We start from the raw sequence: 26910 nt of genomic DNA on the forward strand, positions 1-26910 counted from the left end.
TGGATGAAGGATCTCAATGTGAGAAAGGAATCCATCAAAATCCTTGAGGAGAACACAGGCAGCAACCTCTTCGACCTCAGCTGCAGCAACATCTTCCTAGGAACATCGCCAAAAGCAAGGGAAGCAAGGGCAAAAATGAACTTTTGGGATTTTATCAAGATCAAAAGCTTTTGCACGGCAAAGGAAACAGTGAACAAAACCAAAAGACAACTGACAGAATGGGAGAAGATATTTGCAAATGACATATCAGATAAAGGGCTAGTGTCCAAAATCTATAAAGAACTTAGCAAACTCAACACCCAAAGAACAAAGAATCCAATCAAGAAATGGGCAGAGGACATGAACAGACATTTCTGCAAAGAAGACATCCAGATGGCCAACAGACACATGAAAAAGTTCTCCATATCACTCGGCATCAGGGAAATACAAATCAAAACCACAATGAGATATCACCTCATACCAGTCAGAATGGCTAAAATTAACAAGTCAGGAAATGACAGATGCTGGCGAGGATGCGGAGAAAGGGGAACCCTCCTACACTGTTGGTGGGAATGCAAGCTGGTGCAACCACTCTGGAAAACAGCATGGAGGTTCCTCAAAATGTTGAAAATAGAACTACCCTATGACCCAGCAATTGCACTGCTGGGTATTTACCCTAAAGATACAAACGTAGTGATCCGAAGGGGCACGTGCAGCCGAATGTTTATAGCAGCAATGTCTACAATAGCCAAACTATGGAAAGAACCTAGATGTCCATCAACAGACGAATGGATAAAGAAGATGTGGTATATATACACAATGGAATACTATACAGCCATCAAAAGAAATGAAATCTTGCCATTTGTGACAACATGGATGGAACTAGAGGGTATCATGCTTAGCGAAATAAGTCAATCGGAGAAAGACAACTATCATATGATCTCCCTGATATGAGGGATAGGAGATGCAACATGGGGGATTAAGGGGGTAGGAGAAGAGTAAATGAAACAAGATGGAACTGGGAGGGAGACAAACCATAAGTGACTCTTAATCTCACAAAACAAACTGAGGGTTGATGGGGGGAGGGGTGTTGGGAGGGGGGTGGGATTATGGACACTGGGAAGGGTATGTGCTATGGTGAGTGCTGTGAAGTGTGTAAACCTGGTGATCCACAGACCTGTACCCCTGGGGATAAAAATATATTATATGTTTATAAAAATAAAATTAATTAAAATTTTAAAAAATGGTTGTTAGGAAAAAAAAATATGAACTTTTGATATTGTATACTGAAGTGTGTTAATATTGGGATGATCTGCATAACTTAGTGATCCAACGTTTTCCAAATAATCAATGCATGATATTAATAAATCACACATGGTTGGGAGAACCATTTAAAGTACACAATAGAATACTGGATGCTAATATAGCAGAATTTGAAAATTTCATGATATATTATCAAAGTACCATATTCAAAATTATATGTAAAATCTATTAAAATAGTCTACTCTTTTCTAACTACAGATAGCTATAGTCCCAGATTTTCTTTATATATTTCAACTGAAACCACGTATCACTACTAATTAGATGCGGAAGTAGTACTGAGAATCTGGCTGACTTTTGTAAGGCCAAACACTAAGGTTTTAAGTGTAAAACAATGTGGCTGCTTTTGTTTAATTTTTTTCTAATTTTGGAAAACAGTTATTTTCATAAAAAGAAATTACTTGTGTTAACATTAATGAATATATTATTGTTACATTTAAATGAGTTAATAGTTAATTAATATTAAAATGTTCTGATTGACTTCTAGCATAGTAAATATCAACGGATAATATCCACTTAAAGAAAAGCCTTCAAAGTTGATGATAATTTTTAAGAGTGTAGGGTGTCCTAAGACCAAACATTTCAGAACTATTATATTAGCATATTAAAGACCATGAAGAGTCCAGTGATATAAAAATTTGCCTAATTTTGTTAGAGCCCAGTGTTTTCCAAACATGTCTGACTCTAAATTTTCTTTCAAATTATATCTCTTTACCTCTAGCGATGTATATTCTGTAAGACAGTGTTTTAAAAATTTCTGCATAGAAAATGGACACAGCCTTGTGATCCTTAAATCCCTAAATCCTCAAAACCCAGATGTTTTTGAAAAAAAAAAAAAAATCCTCATTTAGTTTCAACATTTCCCCAGAGTTCCCGCATGTTTTAGCCAAAGTAGAGTTTGTGACCAATATTGACTCTTGTCTACTTGTGTAGTAGAGAATTGAGCCTTGCCCAAAGAGACGTCTGGTCTTTGCCCTTGGCTTCTGAGAAGCAATCTCTATGCCCCTGGAATGTCATGCCTGATGGGAGTCATTTTCTTAGGGGCCTTGCTTCGCACAGGATAGTCTAACAATGTGACTTACGGTGGGACTACCTGCACTAGAAAGACAAAACAATGTGATTTAGAGTGGAGGCTTTGGGTCACACCCAGAGGGACTGGAGTCTGCAGCCAATGACTGTCCAACCGGGGAATCTCACCTGAATCCCAGAGTCCAGAGTTTTTATTGGGACTCCATGAGACAGGCATGAATGGCTGTCCATGTAGACAAACTTTCCGAAACCACAATTTCCTGAGACCACAATACCTCATGCCTACTGAATCTGGATTTCCACAAAGAAACCTGGGAGTCAGTTAGGGGACTATTAATTGTAAGGGCCTATTTAGCCAGACCAGCTCCATCCGGTTAAACGGTGATTTTGTTGTTTATGCAGTAAAACTTAAACTGACCCTGCCCCCCTCCCTCAGGGAACTTACTTAAAAACAAGTCCCGGAAACCAGTCCCAGGTAACAAAGCCCAAATACAAGGGTGCATCAGGCCAGGTGGAGACATCCAATCAGAGGGGGTGCATACATCTCCCTAGCTACCAAGGAGTACGGGCTCCGCCCTTTGGGTGCCTTTTGGGCGTCAATTCTGACCAAGGTGATAGGCTAGTTCAAATATCTATTAGGGTAAATTGTAATTCAATTGGCCACCCGTGTGTGACCTAGCATGACTGTGCAGCTTTCTCTGTGTGTTACAATCTCATTGGCCACCTGTTCGTGGCCAGGCCCAACCCCATGGCCCTTGCCCTTTAAAAGTTAGTCAGTAAGGCAGGGAGAGGTTGCCTCTTTGCAAGAGATGGCCCCGGCTGGTTGGTTTGATTCTCGATGCTTGGCGTGAAATAAAGCTTTGCTTGACCTTCGCTTTGTATCAGTCTCGTTCCTTTGACTATGGACCCAATATTAATGAAAGTGAAAGATGACCCATCTTAAATGATTTATAAAAGGGGCGCCTGCATTGCTCAGTCAGTTAAGTGTCTGCCTTCAGTTCAGGTCATGATCTCTGGTCCTGGGATCCAGCCCTGAGTCATTGGGCTCCCTGCTTGGTGGGGAGACTGCTACTCCCTCTCCCTTACTCCCTCCCCCCACCTGCGATGGGGCACATGCACTCCCTCTTTTGCTCTCTGTCAAATAAATAAATAAAAATCTTTAAAAATAAAATTAAATTAAAATAAAGTGGTTTAACTAAGATGGGTTATTATCTCACACAAGTAACTCAGGAGAGCAATTCAGTGTCGACTAACAAAGCAGTTCAGCAACATGGGAAAATACCCCAGAACTTTCCTCACTACCATATTCAGTGTGTTGACTTATTCTCACTGTGACAACCTTAGGCTATGTTCCCCCCCACCCCCACCACACAATAGTTACTGCAGCTCCTATCTTTACACTACATGACCACAACCAGACTGTGTTCCTTGGTCCGTAGTTTCCCCATTTGATTTCCCTGAATCCCCTTTGGCCAGAATCCCATCACAACTCCATTCCTAAATAACCCCTGGTTATGGAAATAGAATTAACATAATTTATAACCAATTAAGATTCTCCGTCCTGGATTTGGGCAGGATCCAGTCTCATCTGACTTATCTGGCTGCCTTATTACCAAGAGGTGCCATGGGGAAGTATCCATTGGATCGGTGACCAAAACTGTCCATAATAGCCTGCATTTTTTAGACATCCTTTGGTAAATTTCAGGCAGCCAGTCTGGCACAGACAGAAAAGCAATTTCCTGAGTTCCTCAATTTCATTAGGTTCTATTTCACCACATGTTTAAATATATAATAATGTGGGCTTCTAGGGTGGTCCTTTATTCTATTCTGCACATAACCCTGAACCCATCCAGGATATGATGAGTTTGGGAGGACCTGGGGGTATGCCCATTGGCCTGCTCAGAGTGACTCCTGCCTTCAGTGAAGTTGGCATGGCCCTTTCAAACAATGCTGCAAGTAGAGACTACAACATCAGGGTTAGAGGCAACTATTTCATTAGTACCCCAGAAGACCATTTTGTCACTCCCCCAAATAAGGGGAGTGGGATGTGGTGTCACTGCAAGAAAACTGGCATCCTCAGGAGCAGCCTGGGGCAAGAGCAGAAAATATAAGTTTATTAATCCACGTTTGCTTTAAGAGCAAGAGATCATTTGGGAGTCTTTAGGTAGGTAGACAAAAAGACCAATGACACATAGATGAATAGAGAGCAAATCTTCATTATTTGGAGATTGTGCATTGGCCAACTCTCCTACTTGTTAAAATTGCTTTGGAACCCTACAATCAATACTTGTGGGGCTTTTGTAGTCATTTGCATTTGGGACAAAGTGGCAAAAACTGAGTCACCTGACACCTGACCCAACACTGCCCAGTGATACTCTGTCTTGTAGCTTCCGCTCTCCTACTGTAAATAAGTGCCCTTGTCACCACAGATTCACTATTTTTGCATTCTGTGCCTCCTGTTGGTGGTTTCATTGTTTAAAACGCCCTCAAGCATAGTGCTGAGGTTCTGAGCCATGTTCCTAAGCACAAGAAGGCTGTGATGCTTCATGGAGAAAATAGGTATGTTAGAGAAGTTTTACTCAGACATGGTCACTGTTGGTCATGAGTGCCATGTTATTCAATAAGAATATATTAAATAAGATTTTTAAAACAGAAGTACACACAAAAGAGGTTATGTTTTGATGGGTTGACAACAAAACACCAGAGACTCATAGGAAACTAACCCTGTATTTCCCCTTAGGGACAAGGGTTCTGCATTCACCATGTAACTACCACAAACAATGAAAATTGACTGTGTGTGTGTGTGTGTGTGTGTGTGTGTGTGTGAGTGTAATTATATATAAGTTATATATAATTGACTCTAGAATGTTAATAATAAGATATTGTATATAATAAATTAAAAAATGAAACCTGACAGGATGTGTCTATATAATCTCTCCAGAACTCTTTTCTTCAGACAGCATTATAATCCCTTTGCATTCCCTGTAGGACCTCTACACCATCAGATATATGTAATCTTTATTATATTCCAGGGTCCAGAATTTCATGTATCCGTTCTGGGTGCTTAAAGAACCAGAAGAGAACACTGGGTTAAATAACCCAAAGATAATAACTGGGAGGGAAAAGAGAAGTGATTGTGGATATGGGAACCTGGGAGCTGGAGGAGGAGCTCCGTGGGGCGCAGGCTCAGAGCTGCACTGCGAGAACACTGTTTGAGGGGCTCACACCTTTAACAGGGCACAATGGTGCTGATTCTGCCCAAGGGAAGCGAAGCTAAGAAACAACTGCATTGTTGCAGCAACACTGAAAAGGACAAGAGACTAACTGGGAAGATTCAGCCCATCCTTCCTCCTCCAGCCCAGCTGTGTCTCTCTATCGCCCCCTATTGGCAGAGCCTATAACGTGGGCAGCTGGCAAAGCAGAAATGTGGTTTTTGTCTCCCTCTGGGTATCACTGAAGCAGAGACGATATGCAAAAGACTGGCATTACATTAGTCTCCTTCCCCTAACATCCAATAATATTACTCAGGGAAGCATATTAGAGTCCGAATTCACTCAAGAAACATACTGAGTTATATATTATCTGCTCTAGGGGTATGTAGCACTGATCACTTCGAGAAAAAAAGAAAAAGAAAGAAAGAAAAAGAAAAGAAAAATTAATACAGACAACATTTTAAGGTCTAATGGCTACCCTTATATAGTCAGTCTAAATTGTTATCTCTTCATTAACTCAGAAATATAATTTTGTCATTTCTCATACATATGATATTAGTTTATGGGTCACTAAAAAAATGAACAGAAAAAGATCACAGTGGATCTACTTCTGCCCTGTATGTTTCATACCAGCCTTTGGACAGAAGCAGTACAGCTTTTTGTTTTCTGCTTTTTTAAGATTTTATTTATTTATTTGACAGAGAGGGATCACAAGTAGGCAGAGAGGCAGGCAGAAAGAGAGGGGGAAGCAGGTTCCCCGCCCAGCAGAAAGCCCAATGCAGGGCTCCATCCCAGGACCCTGAGATCATGACCTGAGCTGAAGGCAGAGGCTTTAACCCACTGAGCCACCCAGGCGCCCCAGAAGCAGTACAGTTTTGACCTGACACCTGAAAAACCCGAATATGTAAGTGTGCATCACATTTCAGAGAATTCTAGTCGAGGGTTTACTCACTGCATTTTTTTTTAAACACTGTTTCCTACATGTGGGTGTAAAATCTCGTAGTCAATGGAAAAGTGAGTATTTTCTGCTAAGTAAAAGTATCTGCAAGCTCTTGTCCTGTTAGGCTATAAAAATACATCAGGAGAGAAGTGAGGAAGTTTACCAAAACAAAAGATCTTTGCTAGCAGTTCCTCTCTGAATAATTAAAAGATCCTTTGTTTCCTCAGTGATTGAGATAAAGTTTGCATCTGAAGAGAAGAGAGGATTTCATTTTCCAACTCTACTTCTTACTTATCAGCTTGTAGAGGAAATTTGCAAAATAATAATGGATTCTTGGCTGCCCATTCAGGTTCTTTGTGACTAGGTTGCTGACTTGCCCCTTCCAAAAGGGCATAAAGAGCACCTTTCCTAGGGACCACAATAGAGGGGAGAGATGCGTATAACTGAAAGAGGAAATAACTGGACTATGTCCTTTTACCCTATGAATTGATTTCCTCCTCTTCGGACTTATCACAATGCCATGAAAGACTAGGAGCCAGAGATAGGAGCAGAAAAAGAGAGAAAAACTAATTTGTCAGCCTCTTTAGCCATGTGGAGGAGCTTATTCATTTTTCTCAAGTATTAAACTGAAAAGAAGAGACTATCACTGCTTACAACTCACTCCACCCCCATCTTCCACCCCACCAGAAAAGCTTAGGAACAGAGAAGCTCCATCATTACACACACACACACACACACACACACACACACAGAAAATACCGTTGCACTGCAGGGTCCTTCCCTGCCCCCCCAAAGCTGACTGGCAAAGAGATTTTCTACCCAAAGACCTTAAAGGAGCAGGTGAACTGAAGTTGCTCTTGGACAACGGGATGGGGTTTGGTGACTGATTCCAAGTCTCTCTCTTTCTTTCTTTCTTTCTTTCTTTCTTTTTTTTTAGATTTTATTTATTTATTTGACAGAGATCACAAGTAGGCAGAGAGGCAGGCAGAGAGAGAGGAAGGGAAGCAGGCTTCCCACTGAGCAAAGAGCCCGATGTGGTACTTAATCCCAGGACCCCGGGATCATGACCTGAGCCTAAGGCAGAGGCTTCAACCCACTGAGCCACCCAGGCACCCCTCCAAGTCACTTTCTAACATACACTATTAGGTCTTTCTTCCCTCTTGGACTCCACAGTGTGTTCTGTGTGAAGGGACAATTCGTGTCTGCCCCTGCTGTAAAGATAACTTAATTAAAACTCTGAATCGACTGTTGCCAAGGGAGGAAGACAAAAGTCTGCCTTGGAGATGGAACAGGGAAGCACATTGTTTTGTTTTGTTTTGTTTTTAAGATTTTATTTATTTATTTGAGAGGGAGGCAGAGATAGCGAGAGAAAGCACAAGCCGGGAGGAGAGGGAGAAGCAGGTTCCCCACAGAGCAGGGAGCCTGACCTGATCCCAAGATCCCGGGGATCTTGACCTTAGCTGAAGGCAGACACTTAAGCCACTTAGTTACCAAGGTGCCCCGAGATCACTGTTTAGTTAGAATGTTGCCCATGATTAAGATGGAGGTAGGTGAAAGGGCAGAGGAAGTAGCAGACCTCTGAAGTGTGAGGGGGATTTTTAAGTCTGCCTTTCTCCCTGATTATGATATGTTCTTCTATGTATTTCTGGCCCTCATTCTTAAACAGAGCCATACTAGGAGACTAATATTAGAGACAAAGGGAGGATAAGGCCCAGTGGGTGGATTGAGGCCAGCCCTCTGCTGTTTTTCCCAAAGGCCATTTGTAGCGTATTTCTAGAAAAGTCAAACAGATAAGACTCTTCTGGGGTGTGCATACTCTCTCTTTTTCAAGATCCATGTCTCGGGATGCAATGCTGGGGCTTTGTGGACCTGTTAATACAAAGGCTCCTACCAGAAGAGTTGTCTGAAACCATTACACTGTTTCTTTCCTTCCATGAGGTACATATTCTGTAGACCTGTCACCCAAATTTCAGGGACAGAAGGCAAATGGACTATTAGCTTGCAGAGCAGAAAGTGAGTTTAAATTGCAATTCCATTGATCCTATTAAGGCTACCCAGAACCCAGAAGTCTGTGCCCATTGTCTGAGATGGTCTATACAGTCCAGGGTGTGGTATCCTTTAAACATTTAAATATATGGCACGTATGTCTCCAACTTGTCCTCCTTCCCTGGGCCCATAAACTTTAGATGTGGTTTGTGCTTCATAATTCTTGGTTAGACCTGACAGTAATTAACTCTAAAGTATGATAAGTCATGGTCTCTGAATTGTTTGTAAGTCCATAACTGAAAAGCATATTCTTTAAGTAATTGTTTAAGATATAGGTGCAAGTAGCATACCCGTATCTGGATGGAAAGCACATCTAAACTGTTGAGGCACAGTCACTGAGGCACAGTGACGTCCATATTACTGATCTCCAGTTGAGTGTCTTCAACTCAACCCCAACAGCATGAGGTGCTTTTTAGCCAGGATTGTGTTATATGATTATGATGGTGATAATGATAATAGCCACAATGATTATACCATAATAAATTATTATTTTCAAGGGGCTAATATTTAGTTTTTAAGTGACTATTATCTATTAAGCATTTACCAATGTCTAGTTCTACAAACCTTCCAAATGTTAATTCATTTAGTCTTCATAATGACTCCATAATATTGATATTATTTATCACCATTTCATAAAAGAGGAGATATAAGCACAGAGAGGTGAAGAAACTTACCCAAAAGCACACAGCCCAGAAGTACAGAGCAAGGATTCATCCGCAGGGAATTAACCCTAGATCATGGGCTCTTAAGTAGTGTGCTGTGAAGATAACTCCTGGAGGAGATATATCCCCCATTTAAAAGCATCTGAGAAATTTCAGGATGTAAATCCAAATTATACCACCTAAGGTATGTGGGGATATACAAGAAAATGAATTTCAGAGAGCTGAGTCCTCCCAATGCCTAAGCCAGATAATGTGGGGAGACTTCTGTTCTATGATGAAGTCATGCTATCATGACTAGGTCAGGAATTTTATCCCATGAAGAAAATCTAAGGAAATGGAAGTGTATGGTGTAATCAATGGGGGAAATGGAGAAAAATTAAGAACATACTGGGGGATTGGGATCTCACTATTAAGAAGATATAAAGAGCTCTGAGGGGTGCCTCGGTGGCTCAGTCGGTTAAGCATCTGCCTTTGGCACACATCATGATCTCAGGGTGATGAGATCAAGCCCCGTATCAGGTTCCCTGCTCAGTGGGGAGTCTGCTTCTCCCTCTCCCAGCTTGTGCTCGGTCCCTTTCTTTCTCTTTCTCAAATAAATAGATAAAATCATTAAAAAAAAAAAAAAGAACCACTGAAACAAGTTATGTTCTGTTGTTTGTAATTAGAAACATCACTGCAGTAAAAGGTCTGCAGACTAAATGGTAGCATCAAGATCATTCCATCCCTGTTCTCATTCATCAGGAAGCTGCTATTTAATGGAGGAGGTGATGGCTAATGGCAGATAAGGACTGAGGTGTCACGCCAGACTGAGAATTAGCTCTCGGTTCTGTACCCTCCTTGGCTCCTCAAAGCAGAACAGGGATGAAGTTCTTGGGCCCCCAAATCACCCCGTCCCAGGTTCCCACCTTTGCTGATTCTCTGACTTGACCTCTGCAAGTTACTTCATTGCTGTCAAAGGGAAGATTTTTACACCTAACGCAGGCTACTGTCTGATGACTCCATGAGTGAAGTAATGCATGCATTTTGTTTGGAGTCTGGTGCAGAGCAAGGATTCAGTAAAGTACCGCCAAAGTGTCCTTGAATGATTCCTTACTCTTCTCTTCACATCCTACATCAGAATTCTCGGTTGATCCTTTGGTTCTGCCTCCAGAATGTACGTAGATCCAGCTTCCTCATTCCTGCACCATGACCCCCCTGGTCCATGGTGCACGCCACTTGCCTGGGTCTTTGCAATAACCTCCTATCTGGTCTCCTGGTTTTTCCCTTGTCCCTTTCAGACAATCCTGAAAGCAATCACCACATTCCATTGAAGTATTACTAGAACATACCAGACCTGCTCAAAACCCCAGTGGTTTTCCATCTACAAAGACAGGGAGGACACTCCCACCATCATCACTCCTTTCTTTCTGGTTTCAAGTCTAATAATCCTCTCTGCCTCCCCTCTCCACCCCCACCTCCCCAGCAAGATTCTACCATTGACCAAACCCTAGCCAGCTTCCTGGGGGCCCTCAACTTGGCTTCAACCTTGGCCTATTATAAAGATTTGAATAAATGCCTTAGCTCCTACCAGCTCAAGGCCACATCCCTAGGATGACCCTCGTCCCCTTAAAGTGCCTGCCTGAGAAAACTCAAGACTGCCAGGGGAAAGTGCTGTGTATTCCAGCCAGCACCCAAGAATAGGACCCCTGTCTCTCGGTATCTCTGCAGGGGGAGGTGGGGGGAGTTCCTCACTTTGATAAACTCCAGATAATAAATCCTAGGTGGGTTTCACATGGACCAACCCCACTTTTTGCTTTTTGTAATCTTTTACTTCCCTGATCTGATGCCCCACTCACCCCTTCTAGTCCCTATTCTCTCTTTAAAATGCCAAGACCTCGGTATGAAACGAAGTTGGGTTCAGTTCATGGTGGGCTTTCTTCCCTATCACCATACTATCTCACTGATTAAATTCTGTCCTTACCACTTTAGCTAGTGTCTGACTTTTTCTTTGACACCCATTGTCCTCCGCAGACCCTGCGTGCCAGGCTAATAATCTCCAACCCACTGAGCACAGGCCTTTTTAGCTTAGCTGCTCTTCCCACTGAAAGGTGTGTCCCCGCCAGAGTCAAATGACTTCTGCCCTCTGTTCCCTCAGCTCTTTGCTAAGATGTCCACTGTTCAGGGAATCCTGCCTGATGTGCCCAGAATGGCTTCTCTTCATCCTTACTTTATCCTTTTTCTCCCTAACACTCACCACCCCTGGGCACCCTGTGTGGGTTTTACTTATTGCTAATCTGTCTCCCTTTGCTGGATTGCAGGCTCCACAAGGCCCAGGATTTGTTCACATGCATATGCCCCTTGCTGCACAAGAGTGCCCAGCACACAGTAGACCCTTGATAAGTGTTTGTCAGATAAACAAGTTAATTGGTGTGGGCAAGTGTTATTTTTCTATAAATATTATTGTTAAAGAGTAGTAAGTTCCTCAATTGGCCGATAAAGCGATTCAGCCAGAAGGGAATAAATTTGAAGTGAGGACAAAAACTAAAAATATGGGCTTACAGGACATGCCCGTTGTGCTCCTGAATCCACTTAAAGGGACATCTGAGGGAGGAAAAAGTGCTGAGGAAGACTATTCCTTGCACAACTGATCTCTGCATTAAGAAAATGTTAGTCCCTCATAATAGGAACCCACGATGGGACAGGTTCCGTGCTCTATCAGAGAACGTCTTCCTACTGTTAACTTTAACCATGTTTTTTGAAGTAGCTGTTTGACCAACTGCTATTCTGCTGCATTTACAAGAGCTGATTTTGCTCCCTCCTCCAACCCCTAAATAAAAATCCCAGAAGGCAGTGGTCATCACAGTGACATCAAGATTGGTAAAAAAATAATTCTCTCCTGTAAGGTGACGAACATAATAAAATAAATAATAATAATTCTGTCAACTCATTTGGGTCATTTCCGCAATGAACTGAGTCACACACCCTTTCCCATTATGGGGCTCATTTATTCTTTGTTTTATGCCAGTCATCACCTAGGCCAGCTTAGCACAGGTGAACAGTGGGGAGAAAGTGCAAACATTGGTAATGAAGCAAGTGGCCGCGATTCTGACACCAGGAAAGCAAATGGGTGACCTGTAAGGCAGAGACCAGAGTTGCTGTCACCTCACGGGAAAGGTATTGCCCTGCAGAACTGGAGGGGAAATCAGGAACCAGGGTACCTGAGGAGGAATTTAATAGCAGCTCTATTTCCTTATTCAAATATAATTCATTATAGAAATTTCCATTTCTCAAAGAACTGCAGTCGCCGTCTCTGCACTGTTCTCGACGGCCTCAGGGGCCGGCGACACACCCCACACAGACACCCATACCGCCTCAGACCTCGGGGATTACACATCCGCGGGGCTGGGCTCACCGCCACCCCCTCTCCCCCGCCCCCAGATGCACTGCGCATCACCTGTTTAACGCGCGGGGGTGTTGTCAGGCATAATGACAAGCCATCTGAATAATGACATCAGTCGTAGGGTGTAAATGAGACAGCTGCCTGCCCCTCTCCCGCATTGTGGAAGTTGAGTCAACACACTCCTTTGAAGCCGCAGACGGGCGCTGTCATAAATCTCCGCTTCAGTGATGAGCCCCCTTTTACCGGTCAGGTGGCACCTGACCTCTCACCTGTCACCGAGGCTCACTTGCAACAACTCACTCCTAGCCTAAAAAATTCATATCGAGGAAGACCCATCCCTTGGAGGTCCAGATGCGGAAACCACGGATCCCTCCAAAAACCCGCATCGCACCTTCCATGGGGGAGGGGAAGCTGCCTGCACTCTTCCTTGTGGAGCCACAGCTCACCTTCTGCGAGCCGGCCTTGCTCAGCACTGGCTCTCTCTGTCTAAGAGCCGGAGCACCAAGACTGCACAATCCCCGCATTCCTGCTCTCCGCATGTCTGGCTATTTATAGCCGTAGGACGCCAGGCTTGCATACAGGCTTGCACTGACACTTCTAGAAAGTCGCACTGCTATTTTAGCAATATCCTAATGGAAGAACACCAACAGGCAGACCCACCTGGTCTGATGGTGGGTGGGGGGTGGGGGGTCGTGAAAGGGGTTATGAAGAGGAAGGCTGTAATTTGGGTTTGTGCATTCCATTTTTTTTTCCTTTAAACCTGGGATGCCATTTAGAAATCTTACAGGGAGTCTCTCCTCCTCAGCACTCCCCCCTCCCCACCCAGCTGTCTTGATTAGTGGCTCTGAGTATGCTGGTCAGATCTGGGCATTAATGACGGCTAATTTGCCCGAGGTTGGTGCAGCCCAGGCAGCAGACTCTGCACGACCAGCTTTTGCTGCCATATGGGCGGAAGCAGCTGTTTCAATTACTTTCAGTGCCCAGATGTGTCAGACGAGCCACCAGTCCTCTGCGGGGTACATCAGGCACACGGCAGCTAATTGCTTCAATCGCCCAGGAAGCGTGGCGCTGGGTACTATGAAAGGGGGCTGGGGGACAGCTGAGTGTTAGCTGTGGCGGGACTCACAAGGCTGGGTATGGGGGGCGGCGGGAGCGGGGGCTCCAACTAGACTTTAGTCTCCACTGGCTGGCCCACACTGTGTGGGGGCTGGCTGACTGCGTCTTCGGCAGGTGCAAACCATGGCGGAGACGGGAGGCAGGTAGCACGTCCTGGGCTCTGGTGTGTCTCCCTCCCCACGGACCATATATGCCAGGAGCAAATGGCATGCGGGGCTCTGCTCTTTGGATCCCAAAGAAATCAAAACTACAGGATTTCAATTAATAAGAAATTCAGGTTGATCATTTAAATCTGAAGCTTCAAAGCACATTTTTAAAGGTTAGCCTCCCTCTCCTGGCACCCAGAAAGTGATCAATGAATCAATGTGTGTGTTCTGTTTTCTGGTGTATCAAATTGAGGGAAGGAAAGGGAAAGGTCAGCTACCACCCATTTCCCACCGACACTCTCCTTGGTTCTTGGGAAAAGAAATCAGAAACAAATGTCAGGCAAAGATGTGTCTTCCCATTGTTTGGAGCAGGAGTGGTTGAGGAGAAAAACGTGGGATAAATAGAAAGCTGTTATCATAGTAATAATACATCTATTTAGGAAAAGAATAAACATTTGTTTTGTTCTAATTCTATGGTAATCAGGGTGATTGTACTGTACTTAGCTACTGGTTGTTGCTATGGTTATTCCAAGCAGTTTGTGGTTATTAATGGCCTAGAATAATCCATGGGGCTCAGTTTGAGCCCCGGCGCGTCAGAAACATGAGTATTAACTTCACTGTTAACATCCCAAGCATTTTGGACCTCAAGATGCATTTGCTTCCTCTCAGCTTTATAGTGCCAGGCATCTAATCTGTATTAGGAAATCCCTTTCTTCTCATGGCTTCTCTCCAAAAACACCTATTTACCAAAGGTCTTAGGCGTAATTAATAGACCCTCAGTATTTTTCAAATTTATCTGACAAATACATACTAATGCAATTTAGCAGAACTGCATTAAAGGAAGAGAGGTGTAATCTAGGTTTAGGAACTGGTCTGGAGGAGCGGGGGTGGGGTGGAGGGTTGTGGGGGACATGGACACTGGGAACTGCTGATTTCAGGCAAGGCAAACCAGAGTTTAAACCACCATTAAGGCTGGCCTCTCTGCCCCAGGTGTTATCTACGAACTGTGCCCCCTTGATTCTCTAACACAATGACAGATTCCCCTTCTCAGGCTGGAGGGATGCAGAAGCAAAACACAACAGAGGATTGGACTTTTGTTATCGTTAGCCGTGGTGGTGGTCGTGACTGTTTTGATGTGTTTCCACTGATAATCATCAGAAATGATTTTTTTTAAGATTTTATTTATTTATTTGAGAGAGAATGAGAGAGAGCATGAGAGGAGAGTGGTCAGGGGGAGAAGCAGACTCCCCACAGAGCAGGGACTCGATCCTGCTCTGTGGGGAGATGCAGGACTCGATCCCAGGACTCCAGGATCATGACCTGAGCCGAAGGCAGTCGCTTAACCAACTGAGCCACCTAGGGGCCCAGGAACAATGTTTCTTAAAAGAAAAATCAACAGAGCTCTTGGAGACTGAGAACAAATGAGCACTGACTAAAATATGTGTGACCCTGGGGAGCCAGCCAAATTGTATCAGCTCTCCCTAAAATTGGAAGATGGCCTGTTTTTCACCTCACATAACAAAACCACCTCCAAACTTGGTGCCATTAACCCAGAATGACTATTTCTCATGGTTCTGTGATTGGCCGGGACTGTTCTGCTCCCCACACCCTTCTCAGGGACCCCTCAGAAGGTGGTGTTTAGGGGCGCCTGGGTGGCTCAATCTGTTGGGCATCTGCCTTTGGTTCAGGTCATGATCTCAGGGTCTTGGCATCCAGCCCCACCTCTGGCTCCTGCCTCAGCAGGGAGTCTGCCTCTCCCTCTTCCTCTGCCTTTCCCCACCTCGGCTCATGTGCTTCCTTCATCTCAAGTAAATAAATAAATAAATAATAAACAAACCTTAAAAAAAAAAATTAGAAGAAGAAGAAGAAGAAGACATTCAGCTGCGGCTGGGCTGAGCTATAAGGTCTCCAAACAGGCCTCCAGCGCCCACCTGGGACTTGACACTGAGCATCAGCCAGATCCAGTGCACCAGGGCGTGGCCTCTCTCTCTAGGTGTTACCTCATCTTTTAGGTCCTCTCCACGTGGCGTCTCTCTGGCAGTCCTTGTGGACAACTGGATTTTGAGACCAGCAAAGACACAATCTTCTGAACTCCTCAGGTGCCATGCCAGGGGCTGTCATCAGCCACGTGGTCACAGCAAGGCCGAGGGCCAGTCCAGGTTCAAGGCTTGAAGAGGACTCTCTCCAGCTCTTTGGAGGAAGATGGCTTTTGGCTTACAGCTACAGCAAGGGTGTGCGGGCTTGAGGGGGGCGGTTTGGGGGTGGACTGCTGGAGCCATGTGAAGCCCGCACAACCTATGTGTTCAGCTTGAGGGTGTGCTACAGGTGGGAAGGAAGAGATCCTCTTTGAAATAAGTAAATTAACTTAGATTGTCCTTATATTAATTTCATGCCATTTTTTACAAAAAAAGAAAGCAAAGCAAACAAACAAAAAAAGCCTCTTTGAATTTATAGTATTATCCCGTTTTGTTAGAACACATAAAGTATTGAAAAACTGGGAAACAGAGGTTTTCTTCTTTTTAAATCTCTGCTGAAAACTGCCAAGCGTATTGATTAGAATATTTCCCATGTCTTTTGTCTGCCTCTGAATGGCCTGAATTGAAAAGCGCAATTTGCTCTGGAAGAGAGGCCCAGGATTGTCATTCACAGGTGAGGAGAGGAAGAAATTCTCCTCTCCATGTTCTCAATTCCTGTCTGCTCAGTGTTAGCAGAGCTGCGTGTCCTCATCAGTGCTCTGGTGGCTGCTTCCTCCTTCCCCTCCTGGGAAAACACCTCCTCCATCTGACTGTGGGGTAGGCAATGGATGAGGAAAGACCCCACACGCATCAAATCGGCATGCATTCGTGGTGGTTGGAGGGGGGTGGGGGGTTGCCATCATTTAGGTGAGCATGCTTCTGAGCAACAATGCCCTTGGCCACAGCAGGGATAGCAAGATGGGTAATGTCATCACGGTCTGGACTAATTCAACTTGAAACTTTTAAACAGACAGAATCAAAAGGTGTACTGTACTGTGTACAGTAGTAGTGCTTAACCATTTATCCAAGGCTGAACATTAGAAACACTGGGAAACACTTAAAAATATTAAAAAATTTAAAAAACAGTTGCTGGGGTCCCATCCCAGGCCAATTAAATTAGAACCTCTCGTGGGGAGTGGCGGGGAGCCCTCAGTATTGATATTGTTTAAGAGTTCTTTTTTTTTTTTTTAATTTATTTATTTATTTGTCAGAGAGAGAAAGCACAAGCAGGGGGAGCAGCAGGAAGAGGAGAAGTAGGCTCCCCAGAAAGCAAGGAGTCCTATGCGGGACTCAATCTCGGGACCCTGAGATTATGACCTGAGCCAAAGGCAGATGCCACCCAGGCATCCCTGTCTAAGAGCTCTTTAAAGGAAATTGGAGGAAAGAATAATCAGTTTGTCCATCATTTGAAGTTTCATAAAATAACAAAATTTTGTAATTAGATAGGTCTGTTTAAATTTCAGAATTCGCTTTTATTATCAATAATAGTTAAACACAATAGGTAGCATTTATGGATTGCTGACTCTGTGCTAGGCACTATAGTCAGTGCTTTACATAGATTGTCACTACTGAATCAAAACCTCTATGGGTGATAGATTGGGGTTACTCCCATTTTCCAGATGATGAAAGCATCATCATGAAAGGTTAGGTAAAATGCTTGCTGTCACTCACCAAACCACCGGGAGTCCCAGATGTAGACACAGTGTTTATGCCACAGTGTAAACTCATTTTTTTAAACTTTTTTCTTTTCAGAGAATCGGACATTGGCATCCAGTTATGCAGAAATAATCAGTGTACCATGTACCCTTCACCCATCCCCCACTGCTAAGATCTTATACGTTATGGTAGAATATCACAGCCAAGAAACTGATACAACAAACTGACACCAATAAAACCAATGGACCATATTCGGATTTTACCAGCTTTACATATGCTCATTTGTGTGTGTATGTGTTAGTTTGATGCAACATTAGCTGCTGTGTGGATACGTAAGACACAAGACACAAAAAAGTTCAATTGTCAACATCCTCTGTTGCCTTTCATTTTTTATAATTTTTTAATTTCTTTTCATTGTAACAGTATTCATTGTTTTTGCACCACACCCAGTGCTCCATGCAATCCGTGTCCTCTCTAATACCCACCACCTGGTTCCCCCAGCCTTCCACCACCCCGCCCCTTCAAAACCCTCAGATTGTTTTTCAGAGTCCATAGTCTCTCATGGTTCACCTCCCCTTCCAATTTCCCTCAACTCCCTTCTCCTCTCCATCTCCCCTTGTCCTCCATGCTATTTGTTATGCTCCACAAATAAGTGAAACCATATGATAATTGACTCTCTGCTTGACTTATATCACTCAGCATAATCTCTTCCAGTCCGTCCACGTTGCTACACAAGTTGGGTATTCATCCTTTCTGATGGAGGCATAATACTCCATAGTGTATATGGACCACATCTTCCTTTTAAGATTTTATTTATTTGAGAGAGAGGGAGAGAGAGGGAGAAGCAGACTCCCCGCTGAGCAGGGAGCTGGATGTGAGACTCGATCCCAGGACTCTGGGATCATGATCTGCACCAAGGGCAGACTCTTAACTGACCGAGCCACCTAGGCGCCCCTATGCTGCCTTTTACCGGGAGTCCCCTCTTTTTCCTTTCCTGCTGTCTAAACCCTAACAACCACAACCACAATCTCTTCTTCTTATCTCTCATATTTCTCATTTCAAAAGTGTAATACAAACAGAATAACAGAATTCTGCAGAAAGTAACCTTTTGAAACTGGCTGTTTTTACCCCGCAGTTCCCTTGTGATTCACTCATGTCGGTGCCTGTATGTATAATTTGTTCATTTTTATGGTCTGTGGTCTGGATGTGCCAGTTTGTTTAACCATTCACTGTTGAAGAACATTTGAGTTGTTTCCAGGTTTGGGTTATTATGAAGAAAGCTGCTATGAATATTCACACACAGGTTTTTGTGTAGCATAAATTTTCACTTCTCTGGGGTAAATGCCCAAAGTGCAATTGCTGAGTCATATGGTGAACACATGCCTCCTTTTCTAAGAAACTGAGAAGCCCTTTTCCAGAATGGCTGTACCATTTTACATTCCCACCAGCAATGTATGACGGATGCAGTTTATCCACATTTTCACCAGCATTTGGTGTTATTATTTTATTTATTTATTTATTTTTTAGTCTTTCCAGTAAGTGCATCATATCGTCTCACCATGGTTTGACTTTGCATTTCCCTAATGGTTAACGATGTTCAGCAGCTTTTCTGGACTTATTTGCCATCTGCATGTCCCCTTCAATGAATTCTCTGTTCACGTCTTTTGTGCATTTTTCTTTTTGTTTGTTTGGTTTTGTTTGTTTGTTTGTTTTTGTTTTTATGCGTTTTTCTAATTGGATTGTTTGTTCCATCGATGGTTGAGTTTCGAGGCTTCTTTCATGTATCTCAGTGTAAGTCTTTTGCTGCTTATGTGATTTGAAAATATTTCCTCCCAGTCTGTAGCTTATCCTTTCAACCTTTTCACAGGGTTTTTCATAGAGCAGAAATTTTTAATGTCAATGAGTCCAATTTTATCAACATCTTTTACGGATCATGCTTTTGGTATCAATGTTAGGTGCAAATTTTGGGGGGTGACTTTGCTTAGATTACTCCAATTCTTTAAGCTTCAGATTCTTTTTTTTTTTTAAACTGTCTCTGTGTGTTTCCTTTCTAGAATGAAAACATTTGACAGAAGGACTCACATCCTGTGTTTATGAGTACATCCCCAATACCTAGAATAGTGCCTGGTGTAAGCTCCCTGCTCAATAATGTAGATCAGATGAATAAGTACCTGTATACTGTGTCTTGCTTTTAAGAGATTCACGGTGCTCAGCACACCAAAGGCTCTGAGAAGTCCTGTTTAGGTTCTTTAAAGGCAGTGCTCCCCACATCTGTCAACATATCTCTATTAGTGAAAAAAAAATACCCACTAATATTCTAAAGAACTAAAGTTTGCTGGGAATCACTTTGGGATACAATGAGCTGTTATCTTCCCATTTTACAGGTGAATTAACTGAGCCTCTGAGGAGTCCAGAGATAAGCCCTGGCCACACAGAGGGCCAGTGGCCTGGCCCTCCATTCCCTGTTTAGAATACTTGGCCCCATCATCTCCCCATGATGCACTGTTTGAGAATATTTGGACCTAATTATATCAGTCACACCAATTTTTATCTTTAGATTTTGGATAACAAGATCCAGGGTACAGGGCGAGAGTGACATTAAATGAAGTGAATAATTCTCCATAAAAAGAATGGTTGGGTGCCGGTCACATTACCGGCTCTGAGTCAATGGCAATTATTCTAAGACAGAACATGCCAATGAATATCTTCCCTCACTCTATTCATTTCATATTCTCATTCATCCTATTTGTAGCACACATTTCATTTCATGAGGCTCTTCCACTATTCGAACCTCAGAACAAACCCTAAGGAAAGTGATGTTCTTTATTTTATCGATGAGGACACTGACAGAGGGCTCTAAAAGAATCTGTCCACGTTCTCTTAAATAGTAAGCTATGATGCATGGTACACACCCAGTTCTTCTGACCCAAATCTGACCTTGTTATCATGGCACACCTTGCCTCTTTTAACTCCCTTTAGAATCAAATAATTAACTGCATTTTAAAAAAGATTTTATTTATGTCTTTAACAGAGAGAGCACAAGCAGGCAGAGAAGCAGGAAGAGAGAGAGGGGGAAGCAAGCTTCCTGCTGAGCAGAGAGCCCGATGCGGGACTCGATCCCAGGACCCTAATCACAACCTGATCCAAAGGCCGAGGCTTAACCCACTGAGGCGCCCCATAACTGCATTTTAGTAGTCATTTTCTCAATAAAACATAGTCTCAATTCCAAAGAGTGAGTAACAGAATACAATCTTTCTCCCTAATATTTTTTTTTTCTGTCACAAATGAATACTGGAAAACTAACATATCCTGTGTTTAACACCTGACAACTTCCAATCCTACAAGAGATGGCCTCATTGACTCTTAAATGTTATTTTTAGGGGCGCCTGGGTGGCTCAGTAGGTTAAAGCCTCTGCCTTCGGCTCAGGTCATGATCCCAGGGTCCTGGGATGGAGCCCCGCATCAGGCTTCCTGCTTGGTGGGGAGCCTGCTTCCTCCTCTCTCTCTCTGCCTGCCTCTCTGTCTACTTGTGATCTCTCTCTGTCAAATAAATAAATAAAATCCTTTTTAAAAATTATTTTTAAAATATCCTGAAGCAGACTCTATTTACTGACTTATTTGTGCAGCTTTAATTAAGTGCTTTTCCCTGGCTCAGTTGACTGTGGCCAAAGAGCACTATCCCTTTTGTCAACACCAAGAACCACATCATTAGAATTGGGGGACATACAGTCCCTAGAAGGAAAAGAATAATGTACCTGCAGAAGGCGAGACCATCAATAAATCCACTAATTAATCAGTTAATTAAATTAAGTTAAAAGTTTCTACCACAGTCCACACTTGGGTTCCCACTAGACACACATTCTTTTTCTCATATACATGATATTTTTTTACAATGTCCTGGGCTGCTCTTGCCTGCCTTCAACATGATATGCAGGAGGACTTCCCCCTTTTTTCAAATATTGGATAATTTTTCTTAATATCATGTACTATCACAAATGCATTTATCCCCAGCCCTTCCAAATAGGAATGATCTAAATGCAAAATAGCTAGTTCGTCCACAGGCTATTTTACAGGTCCCCTCTTTCCTCTCAGAGGTATTTCTATTCCTTGTACAGTTTAATCTTATTCAATCTACATAAAGCCTCTTATGCATCTGAATTGTATGCTCTAAAAATTTTAAATTCATAAGCCCAGAACATTTGATATGCAATGGCAAAGGAAAAACAGACATAACTTTGGTAAAGCTCTCATTTAGCAAAAGAGAAAAGTAGAAACAGGAAATTGTGTTCATTGTTATACTGTATGTCATTTCCTTCCGGTCAGGAATGCAAAGGGACAAGACACGTTCAAAAAAGACTTTGGGTATCCATTAGTTGATTCACTTTCTTTTTTTTTTTTTTTTTTTAATTTTTTATTTTTTCAGCATAACAGTATTCATTATTTTTGCACCACACCCAGTGCTCCATGCAATCCGTGCCCTCTACAATACCCACCACCTGGTGCCCCCAACCTCCCACCCCCCACCCCTTCAAAATTCTCAGATCGTTTTTCAGAGTCCATAGTCTCTCATGGTTCACCTCCCCTTCCAATTTCCCTCAACTCCCTTCTCCTCTCCATCTCCCCTTGTCCTCCATGCTATTTGTTATGCTCCACAAATAAGTGAAACCATATGATAATTGACTCTCTCTGCTTGACTTATTTCACTCACCATAATCTCTTCCAGTCCCGTCCATGTTGCTACAAAACTTGGGTATTCATCCTTTCTTTTTTCTTTTTTTTTTTTTTTTTACAGCTTTATAAACATATATTTTTATCCCCAGGGGTACAGGTCTGCGAATCGCCAGGTTTACACACTTCACAGCACTCACCATAGCACATACCCTCCCCAATATCCATAACCCCATCCCCCTCTCCCAACCCCCTCCCCCCATCAACCCTCAGTTTGTTTTGTGAGATTAAGAGTCACTTATGGTTTGTCTCCCTCCCAATCCCATCTTGTTTCATTTACTCTTCTCCTACCCCCTCAACCCCCCATGTTGCATCTCCTCATATCAGGGAGATCATATGATAGTTGTCTTTCTCCGATTGACTTATTTCGCTAAGCATGATACACTCTAGTACCATCCACGTCGTCGCAAATGGCAAGATTTCATTTCTTTTGATGGCTGCATAGTATTCCATTGTGTATGTATACCACATCTTCTTTATCCATTCGTCTGTAGATGGACATCTAGGTTCTTTCCATAGTTTGGCTATTGTAGACATTGCTGCTATAAACATTCGGGTGCACGTGCCCCTTCGGATCACTACGTTTGTATCTTTAGGGTAAATACCCAGCAGTGCAATTGCTGGGTCATAGGGTAGTTCTATTTTCAACATTTTGAGGAACCTCCATGCTGTTTTCCAGAGTGGTTGCACCAGCTTGCATTCCCACCAACAGTGTAGGAGGGTTCCCCTTTCTCCGCATCCTTGCCAGCATCTGTCATTTCCTGACTTGTTAATTTTAGCCATTCTGACTGGTGTGAGGTGATATCTCTTGGTGGTTTTGATTTGTATTTCCCTGATGCTGAGTGATATGGAGCACTTCTTCATGTGTCTGTTGGCCATCTGGATGTCTTCTTTGCAGAAATGTCTGTTCATGTCCTCTGCCCATTTCTTGATTGGATTCTTTGTTCTTTGGGTGTTGAATTTGCTAAGTTCTTTATAGATTTTGGACACTAGCCCTTTATCTGATATGTCATTTGCAAATATCTTCTCCCATTCTGTCAGTTGTCTTTTGGTTTTGTTCACTGTTTCCTTTGCCGTGCAAAAGCTTTTGATCTTGATAAAATCCCAAAATTTCATTTTTGCCCTTGCTTCCCTTGCCTTTGGTGATGATCCTAGGAAGATGTTGCTGCAGTTGAGGTCGAAGAGGTTGCTGCCTGTGTTCTCCTCAAGGATTTTGATGGATTCCTTTCTCACATTGAGATCCTTCATCCATTTTGAGTCTATTTTCGTGTGTGGTGTAAGGAAATGATCCAATTTCATTTTTCTGCATGTGGCTGTCCAATTTTCCCAACACCATTTATTGAAGAGGCTGTCTTTGTTCCATTGGACATTCTTTCCTGCTTTGTCGAAGATGAGTTGACCATAGAGTTGAGGGTCCATTTCTGGGCTCTCTATTCTGTTCCATTGATCTATGTGTCTGTTTTTGTGCCAGTACCATGCTGCCTTGATGATGACAGCTTTGTAATACAGCTTGAAGTCCGGAATTGTGATGCCACCAACTTTGGCTTTCTTTTTCAATATTCCTTTGGCTATTCGAGGTCTTTTCTGGTTCCATATAAATTTTAGGATTATTTGTTCCATTTCTTGGAAAAAAATGGATGGTACTTTGATAGGAATTGCATTAAATGTGTAGATTGCTTTAGGTAGCATAGACATTTTCACAATATTTATTCTTCCAATCCAGGAGCATGGAACATTTTTCCATTTCTTTGTGTCTTCCTCCATTTCTTTCATGAGTACTTTATAGTTTTCTGTGTATAGATTCTTAGTCTCTTTGGTTAGGTTTATTCCTAGGTATCTTATAGTTTTGGGTGCAATTGTAAATGGGATGGACTCCTTAATTTCTCTTTCTTCTGTCTTGTTGTTGGTGTAGAGAAATGCAACTGATTTCTGTGCATTGATTTTATATCCTGACACTTGACTGAATTCCTGTACAAGTTCTAGCAGTTTTGGAGTGGAGTCTTTTGGGTTTTCCACATATAGTATCATATCATCTGCAAAGAGTGATAGTTTGACTTCTTGGCCAATTTGGATGCCTTTAATTTCCTTTTGTTGTCTGATTGCTGAGGCTAGGACTTCTAGTACTATGTTGAATAGCAGTGGTGATAACGGACATCCCTGCCGTGTTCCTGACCTTAGCGGAAAAGCTTTCAGTTGTTCTCCATTGAGAATGATATTTGTGGTGGGTTTTTCATAGATGGCTTTGATAATATTGAGGTATGTGCCGTCTATCCCTACACTTTGAAGAGTTTTGATCAGGAAGGGATGCTGTACTTTGTCAAATGCTTTTTCAGCATCTATGGAGAGTATCATATGGTTCTTGTTCTTTCTTTTATTAATGTGTTGTATCACATTGATTGATTTGCGGATATTGAACCAACCTTGCAGCCCTGGAATAAATCCCACTTGGTCGTGGTGAATAATCCTTTTAATGTACTGTTGAATCCTATTGGCTAATATTTTGGCGAGAATTTTTGCATCTGTGTTCATCAAGGATATTGGTCTGTAGTTCTCTTTTTTGTTGGGATCCTTGTCTGGTTTTGGGATCAAGGTGATGCTGGCCTCATAAAATGAGTTTGGAAGTTTTCCTACTATTTCTATTTTTTGGAACAGTTTCAGGAGAATAGGAATTAGTTCTTCTTTAAATGTTTGGTAGAATTCCCCCGGGAAGCCGTCTGGCCCTGGGCTTTTGTTTGTTTGGAGATTTTGGATGACTGTTTCAATCTCCTTACTGGCTATGGGTCTGTTGAGGCTTTCTATTTCTTCCTGGTTCAGTTGTGGTAGTTTATATGTCTCTAGGAATGCATCCATTTCTTCCAGATTGTCAAATTTGTTGGCGTAGAGTTGCTCATAGTATGTTCTTATAATTGTCTGTATTTCTTTGGTGTTCGTTGTGATCTCTCCTCTTTCATTCATGATTTTATTTATTTGGGTCCTTTCTCTTTTCTTTTTGATAAGTCTGGCCAGGGGTTTATCCATCTTATTAATTCTTTCAAAGAACCAGCTCCTAGTTTCGTTGATTTGTTCTATTGTTTTTTTGGTTTCTATTTCATTGATTTCTGCTCTAATCTTTATGATTTCTCTTCTCCTGCTGGGTTTAGGGTTTCTTTCTTGTTCTTTCTCCAGCTCCTTTAGGTGTAGGGTTAGGTTGTGTACCTGAGACCTTTCTTGTTTCTTGAGAAAGGCTTGTACCGCTATATATTTTCCTCTCAGGACTGCCTTTGTTGTGTCCCACAGATTCTGAACCGTTGTGTTTTCATTATCATTTGTTTCCATAAATTTTTTCAATTCTTCTTTAATTTCCTGGTTGACCCATTCATTCTTTAGAAGGATGCTGTTTAGCCTCCATGTATTTGGGTTCTTTCCAAATTTCCTCTTGTGATTGAGTTCTAGCATCAGAGCATTGTGGTCTGAAAATATGCAGGGAATGATCCCAATCTTTTGATACTGGTTGAGACCTGATTTAGGACCAAGAATGTGATCTATTCTGGAGAATGTTCCATGTGCACTAGAGAAGAATGTGTATTCTGTTGCTTTGGGATGAAATGTTCTGAATATATCTGTGATGTCCATCTGGTCCAGTGTGTCATTTAAGGCCTTGATTTCCTTGTTGATCTTTTGCTTGGATGATCTGTCCATTTCAGTGAGGGGAGTGTTAAAATCCCCTACTATTATTGTATTCTTGTCGATGTGTTTCTTTGATTTTGTTATTAATTGGTTTATATAGTTGGCTGCTCCCACGTTAGGGGCATAGATATTTAAAATTGTTAGATCTTCTTGTTGGACAGTTCCTTTGCGTATGATATAGTGTCCTTCTTCATCTCTTATTATAGTCTTTGGCTTAAAATCTAATTGATCTGATATAAGGATTGCCACTCCTGCTTTCTTCTGATGTCCATTAGCATGGTAAATTCTTTTCCACCCCCTCACTTTAAACCTGGAGGTGTCTTCGGGTTTAAGATGAGTTTCTTGTAGGCAACATATAGATGGGTTTTGTTTTTTTATCCATTCTGATACCCTGTGTCTTTTGATTGGGGCATTTAGCCCATTAACATTCAGGGTAAGTATTGAGAGATATGAATTTAGTGCCATTGATTTGCCTGTAAGGTGACTGTTATTGTATATTGTCTCTGTTTCTTTGTGATCTACTACTTTTAGGGTCTCTCTTTGCTTAGAGGACCCCTTTCAATATTTCCTGTAGAGCTGGTTTGGTATTTGCAAATTCTTTCAGTTTTTGTTTGTCCTGGAAGCTTTTAATCTCTCCTTCTATTTTCTTTTTTTTTTTTTTAATTTTTTTATTTTTTTCAGCATAACAGTATTCATTATTTTTGCACCACACCCAGTGCTTCATGCAATCCGTGCCCTCTACAATACCCACCACCTGGTGCCCCCAACCTCCCACCCCCCACCCCTTCAAAATTCTCAGATCTCTTTTCAGAGTCCATAGTCTCTAATGGTTCACCTCCCCTTCCAATTTCCCTCAACTCCCTTCTCCTCTCCATCTCCCCTTGTCCTCCATGCTATTTGTTATGCTCCACAAATAAGTGAAACCATATGATAATTGACTCTCTCTGCTTGACTTATTTCACTCAGCATAATCTCTTCCAGTCCTGTCCATGTTGCTACAAAACTTACTCCTTCTA

This window comes from Lutra lutra, chromosome 7, assembly GCF_902655055.1.
Source record: "Lutra lutra chromosome 7, mLutLut1.2, whole genome shotgun sequence".
In the NCBI taxonomy this organism is placed as follows: Eukaryota; Metazoa; Chordata; class Mammalia; order Carnivora; family Mustelidae; genus Lutra; species Lutra lutra.